The sequence below is a fragment of the Cynocephalus volans genome, chromosome 7 (assembly GCF_027409185.1).
Source record: "Cynocephalus volans isolate mCynVol1 chromosome 7, mCynVol1.pri, whole genome shotgun sequence".
Classification (NCBI taxonomy): Eukaryota; Metazoa; Chordata; class Mammalia; order Dermoptera; family Cynocephalidae; genus Cynocephalus; species Cynocephalus volans.
In genome coordinates, this window is record NC_084466.1 from 77,059,646 (window position 1) to 77,066,728 (window position 7,083).

Consider the following 7,083-nt stretch of genomic DNA (forward strand, 5'->3'; position numbering starts at 1 on the left):
TCCTCCTCATGCACAGCTAAGGCTCAAAATTCCAAGTAGTACTGGAGCTCCGAAGCAAGACTGCCTGTGTGAGACGCTTATTCATTCAGCACACGTTCACTCAACACTGCATAGGGTGGGACACTGCCTGGAAGAGGTGCCGATTCAAAGAAGACAGTGTGGAGCAGAAACAGTGACAGTTGCTTCTCATTATTCGTGGTAGTTCTGTTCAATAAAGTCATTGTGAACACTAAATTAGCAAATGCTGAACCATTGCTCCTAGGGAAAATACAAGGTTAGGTTCCTGTGAGCCTCTGATCACAACGTTCTTATCAACCCATCAATACATAACCTGTTGTATTGTGTTTCTGTATAAAAACATTTTACTTAATGTATATTTCTTATACATTAGTTATCAGCATATTCCTTTGTAATAAACCCTAGCCAAGAAAGGTTTTATATTTTCCTGACCCTGGGTAATGTGACTGTACATTTCTTGGGCGTTCAGCCTTACAGTGATGCTCTTTTTACTACACTTACTTTTTATCAGTTGTCATCTCGTGAATGCACAGACTTAGCTGCTTTTCCATCTTCTCCATAGCTTCATCAGCCACTATAGATGTCACTTTAGCACTTTCAGGAGCTGCCTCAGGTACAGATTGGTAAATTTCCTCTTCCTGTTCCTGGATGTACTTTATTGTTGACTTACACATGTTAACATTGAACTCACGACCAACAGCACTGCAGCTCAGGCCTGAACGAAGCTCGTCCAGCACACGCATTTCCTCTGCAAGGTGCACCCCAGCTTTCCTGCCTGGGGACCACTGGACTGCACTTTAGCGCTACACTTGAGGGCTATTGAAACAGTGAAATCACCACCAAAAAGCACAACAATGTGAAAAACATGGCACTAAATACACCATAAAAACATCCCATGTGTTCGGTGTGAGAGTGAAACTAGAAGGCACAGCGTCACGTTGTCCCCCCTGGTTGGGCACGTACGTGCATGTCAGTGACTTGGATTTTCCCACATTCTGTGCATTTCCACATATGACCAGATAATCACTGTGGGTATTGATTTGGGGATTACAAATAACTTTGAGTGAGTAGGTGAATTGTCAAATACAGAATCCATGAACAATGAGTATGGACAGTACATAGCAATATTGGTGGTAGGTTCTTGTGAAATCAGCGCTGACCTCCAGAGCAGTCAGAGGATGGAGGACCTGAGTTGGAGGAGTTTGGGCTTTATCTAGTGAGCAAACTACAACCAAGATGCAGAGACGTGAAGTCACATTGGTTTTCATGATAGAGACGTAAGATGGACTCAGACTTGGCATGTTGCCAGCCCATGTGTGCAGGAGCCGGGGTGTAAAGTCCCCCTTGTTTTTGCCAGTAGTCTTCTCCCCTTTGGTTCCCACATCAGACGGCACTGGAAGTATCTCACTCCCTGGCCTTCCTGAGCTGCTACTAATCCACAACAACCAGCCTTTCCTTTCATTTTAGGACACACTGCTTTCCCCTACTCCTTATTGTGATGTGAAATATTTAAGTAAATTTGGTAATCATCTGACCAACCTTAGAGAAGACACTTTCAAAACTAAAATAATACCCTGATGCCAAGACCCCGGGAGCAACGGATTGGGTCTGGGTGCTGTACAATCTGAAGATGCCAAGAGGCAGTGAGGTGAGGTTACTGGAGGGATCCCCAAGGACACACTCACATCAGCAGGAAAGGCTAGATCGGCAGGCCCATTCCTCCCTCTCCTTTAATGCCCACTGCTTAGCCTTGTGATGAGAGAGAGCTCTGAACCTGGGCCACTTGCTTGCTACCAGAGAGCTCTTTAATTTGTATAAGCCGAGCTTCAGCTGTCACTTGCCTCCCCCACAACTCCAGCATGGCCAAGACGTAGATCTAAGTTCCCTCCATGGGAGCCTGGAGTCTGTCCTCTTCTGGTTTGCCCAGGACCCTGTGGTTGCTAAGGAGATGCTTCGGGTTGCTAACCTGGATGACTGGCAACTTTGTTGAGGATGGCCTGGCATGGTGAAGGGAAGAGTGGTGGCAGGCATCTATCTAGAAGACTGTTGTAACAATCCAGGTGAAAAGAGTTTGTGGGAAAAGAAGTGGGTAGCTTTTTAAAGATATTTCTGAGCTAGAACTAATAAGATCTACTTACTAGCTGGTTGTGGATGGGTGGGGTAAAGGAATTAGCTCAAGGTGACTCTGAGTCATCTAGCATGGAAAAATGTGTGTGGTGAACCCTTTAACTGATACTGGGACAAAGAGGAGGAACACAAATTTCAAGGGGGCAGCAGAGCAGGGAGAGAGCCAGGCTGGAAAGGATGATCAGATGAGCTGTGACCACATAGTGCTTGTGATGGCTGTGAACTGCCCAGCGGGAGACGCCAGCAGCCAGTTGGACATACAGGTCTGTGATGGTTAATTCTATCTGTCAACTTGAGTGGACCAGAAGGTGCCCATATTAAACAGTGTCTCTGGGTGCATCTGCGAGGGTGTTTCCAGATGAGATTAGCATTTAAATCAAATCTGCCAAATTAGCAGATGGCCCTCCCCAGTGTGGACAGGCATCATCTAATCCATTGAAGGCTGAATAGAGCAAAAGGCACAGGAAGGAGGAATTTGCCCCTTTTTTTCCTTTCTCACTGCTTGAGCTGGGACATCTCATGTCATCTTCCCCTGCCCTAGGATTTACACCAGCAGCTCCCCTCAGACCTCCAGACTTGGACTGACTGACGCCACTGGCTTTCCTGGGTCTCCAGCTTGCAGATGTCAGATCATGGACCTTCACAGTCACCAAAATCATCTAAGCGAACCCTTCATAATAAATCTTCTATTGGTTCTGTTTATTGGAGAACCTTGACTAGTTCAAGGTATGAAACTCAAGAGAGTGGCCAGTGCCTGAGGCTGGAGGTGTGTCTCTGGGCTCACTCCAGTTATGACCCTCCTGCCTCTCCAGACCGTACATACAATGGTCCAGTGACACCAAGCCACTCTTTCATGTCTCTGTGAGTTTGCATTGACCTTCTCCCCATCTGATTGGTCAATGACAGCTTGTGTATTCCTAAAATCCCTATTCAGACATCATTTCTTCTATGAACTTTCCTGACCACCCCTCTTAAATTCATTTGTTTCTTTATATATTTATTTTATTGCATGAGTCACATTTTATTTAGGTATTTGGCAATAAATCTAACCCTGCCATTAGATTATAAGCTTTTAAGGACATGGACCATGTCTTACTTAACTTTGAAACTCCACCTCGTAGGACACTTTCTGCTGCATCATTCTATTGGTATTTGTTGAAATGAACCAGGCATATGAAGACTGCATAAAAAGATGACAGAAGCCGTAGAAATGGAAGCCATGGCACACTGTGTAGAGTACTCCAAAGCTAATGAACTAGCTTACATTTTGTGTTTTGACTATTTCAACCCTTCCCAATAGTATAAGGGATGGAGAAACAGCTGGTCTTCCATAAAGTTAAATGTAACTGATTCTGAGAGCAGCAAATGCTGAACACTTGCTTACAACAAATAGGAGCATTTGCTTAGTTCATTTATTCAATAAATACGTTTGGAGCACTCATTATGAGCCAGGCACCAATCTTAGGCATTCAGTGAATAAAACAGACAAAAATCCCTGTCCTCACAGAGCTACAGTCTAATGAAGAAATCACCCAAGAAAGAAGGTAAATAATTAGCCAGGTAAGCTCTACAGAGAAAACTGATAACAAAGCACAGCAGTAGGCAGTGGGGGCAGGGGGTCGCAGTTTTCAATTAGATGGTCAGGACAGACCCTGCAAAGATTGGGTGGAAAACTCCTCCGAAGGACAGCCTGCCTGGGTGAACAGTGAAAATATTCCATTAGAGTTGTGAAAATTACACTGGTGGGAATTATCAATTAATCAATTTGGTGATGAGGAAAAAGGAGTATAGTAACCCAGATCAATGAAACCGCTGGGAACCATACCCACTGATGAAAGCTGGCTACCTCTTCCCAGCCAGTCAGAAGACAGGGCTGGCACGTGACGCACAGACGTTGGAAAGCCGCATGTCCCAGATTGCAAAATTTCATGTCCATGCATAAATGATAACAGAGCAAGACTGCAATTGTTCTAATTTGCAGAAATTAGCATGTGTCAAAAGGACCCTGGATACTTCAGGCAGTTCTCCAGACAAGCATGTCCTGTGTGCCCAGGAGCAGGCTCCCATTGCTCCACTGTGATGTCCTCCCGACTCCCCACTCCACCACCTCTGCTGCCCACAGCCCTGTCAGCTCACTGCCGGCTGGACACATCTCCCTTCTGCTCTGGTCACACTGACACCCCACCAGTCCAACAGGGGCCAACCCAGGTCTCCCCTGATGCCTCCTTATGGAGCTGGTCCAATTCCTCCCTCAGTTCCCACAGCACATCTGGGACCAGGCCATCACTTATAATAAAACTCAGACAATAAGCTGGAAGAAGAAAAGGACAAGTGGAGCATAACTCAAAGCTGCTGATAAAAGCAGCTCCCCTTCCAGCCCATTGACCCAAACCTGACCTTAGAGGCTCTTATCTGTCCAGCCTGCCCCTGCCTTGGCCCCTGAACTCCTCCCCTCTCCACTCTTCACCTGCAGGCAAGGCCTGAGGACCCCAAGCCCACCTCACTCTAAGGCCTGAATCCCCAATGCTTCCTAATGTGTAGAGCACGATAACAAGATGGCAAGAGGAATGTCAGCTCACCTTGGGAGAAGAACCACTTTCGTGCACTTATCTATGGAATGTGGCTCAACCTCATGACCCCAGATGACGAGAACTGATTTGTTTCCCCAAATCTGGGTAATCTCATGGGAGACACCACCACACAGTTTCCTACGGGCATCGCTGAACAGCCAGCCGTGTAGAGGTGGGTAGTGCCCGTGGCTTCGCCACCCCACTTTCTGGGTCCCCATCCTCTCAGCAACATTGAGCAGGACTCTCCTTAGAACCACCCTGTTCTAGAAGGCCTTTACCATCTGTGTGTGTGTGTCAGTCATCCCACCTGCTGAAAAGCTGACTGGCGACATTTTAATATGAATGAGTCAGATAGAGCTACTCCACTACATATTTGTATAATTAAGCCTTTTATCTCTTTATGGGGATCCAGAGGTTTTTGTCTTCTGTTACATGAATTTCAGGCATCAGCAGATGGCTGGGATCTATTTTTGGCATAAGGAAGAGCTTGAAATTATACTGCAATATAAAAAAAGCCTAAACCTGAAAGTTGACCTGACCTTGTCTCCTAAGATAACTTGGCTGGGCAGAAGGATCGCTTCTGTCCAGACAAAGTCCCTCACTCCCTGGGGAGGCTGGGAGCTGGGCCTTTCCAGGACAACCTGGGGCAGGGGAGCTTCGCCTTGAATTCAGAAGGGCTCTTCCTGGCACCCTCCTCCCACCTGACCCTTCCTTCAGCTTGTCCCTCTTCTCTTATTTGCTTCAAAGCTGCCCAAATCTCCCCTTTTCTTCTGGGAGAATCCCTACTGCCTCTGTTTTTCAGGTTTTCCAAGCTCCTCATCCAAGCTCATCACACATGATCCAAAGAGACAAGGGCTGAAGACGTCGTGTGAGGGGCATCCAACTGGAGAGCACTGGGCAGAAATGCGAGATGACTGGAATGCCTGCTACTCACTGGTTTTCCTCAGGGTCCTCCAGTTTCTCTGTTGCTCCCTTGTCTATAGGAATAAAAAGGAAGCAGGGGTAACTCCCGATCCTATTTGAGCCACAGCTAATGATTACTGTCAGCTACAGAGACAGGCAATCCAAAATTATTTTGGAGAGATGAGCTATCCTGGTCTGTCATCTGAAATTGAATATGTTCTCCAAAGAGCAGCCACTGGGAGATGACACCATCGCTGGGCTCTGCTAGAGCCGCCATCCGTAAGACCAAGCCTGGGATGCCAGGACCGCATTGCCTTCTAGAACCGCATTGCCTTCTAGAACCACATGGAACAGAATGCTAGGCACAAAAGAAACTTGGAAGCGACAAAGGACAGCAAATTTCTTCTTAGTTTTCTGTTTTCAAAGGTTCCAGAATAAACCCAGTACTGTATGTACTCAGCACAAAAAACATCAGCCAGCTCCACGGAAACACCCCACCAGCTGTGCGGCACTTCGAACAGAACTCAGCACTTGCTGGGCCCTATCGCTCGCTTTTCAGAAGGCTGTGTGGCCGTCCTAATCTTCCCCACAAATGTCAATGTCCATATTCAAAAGAACCCTGCCCTCCAGCCCTGAAGAATGGTTACTGTTCGGGGCTCAGATTTTTGCAAAGCAGGCATCAGGCAAGATACTTTCACACGAAGTGAGGGATTTTATGCCAGAGCGCACACAGCAGCAGCTGTCGCTTCATAGGAATGGGAGGGGGACCTTCTTTCTCTGAGAACATAGAACACTTTGTAACTTTTGTTCAATGATTTAGGAGTGTAAAAAAAAATTTTTTTTTAATTTTAAAAACCCAGCTCCTCATGTTCCCACATTCCAGAATCAAGATGTTATGCAGAGATTGGAAACAGATTGCTCAAGGTGATGGTGACATCATGAGCTATCACATCGGGAAGAGAGTCTCTGCAGGGCTGGAATTCTCAGGATGGGGTGAAGGCCACCACACTGTGACAAGGGCATCAAGGCCAGAAGAGGGAGCCAGGGCTGAAGAATACTGTATGCTGCTGGACAATACGATAATCCCACCAGGCAGCAAGAAGGCATGGCAATTTGTCAAGATACTTTTCAAAGTAAAAATCTGAGGTTTAATGAGGGGGAATTACAGTGAACCAGAACTTCAGGCCAAGAAGTATGAACATCAGGGAGCTCTTCTGATGCCCTGCATGCTGTGTGCTCTTTGTCTTCCTGCCTCAGATCGTCACCAACCAGGCGTGGAATAAACTCTCCGTTCAGGAAAAAGCGAGAAGACAGCAACAACCACGTGCGCTGAGGTCTTGCTGTGTAGCACGGAATTCTCATACATAGCCACAGACACATGCACACATGCGTCCATCCATGTATATGTGCAGACAATTCGATATGTACATGTGATTTATGTATCAATCCTCCGAACAACCCCACA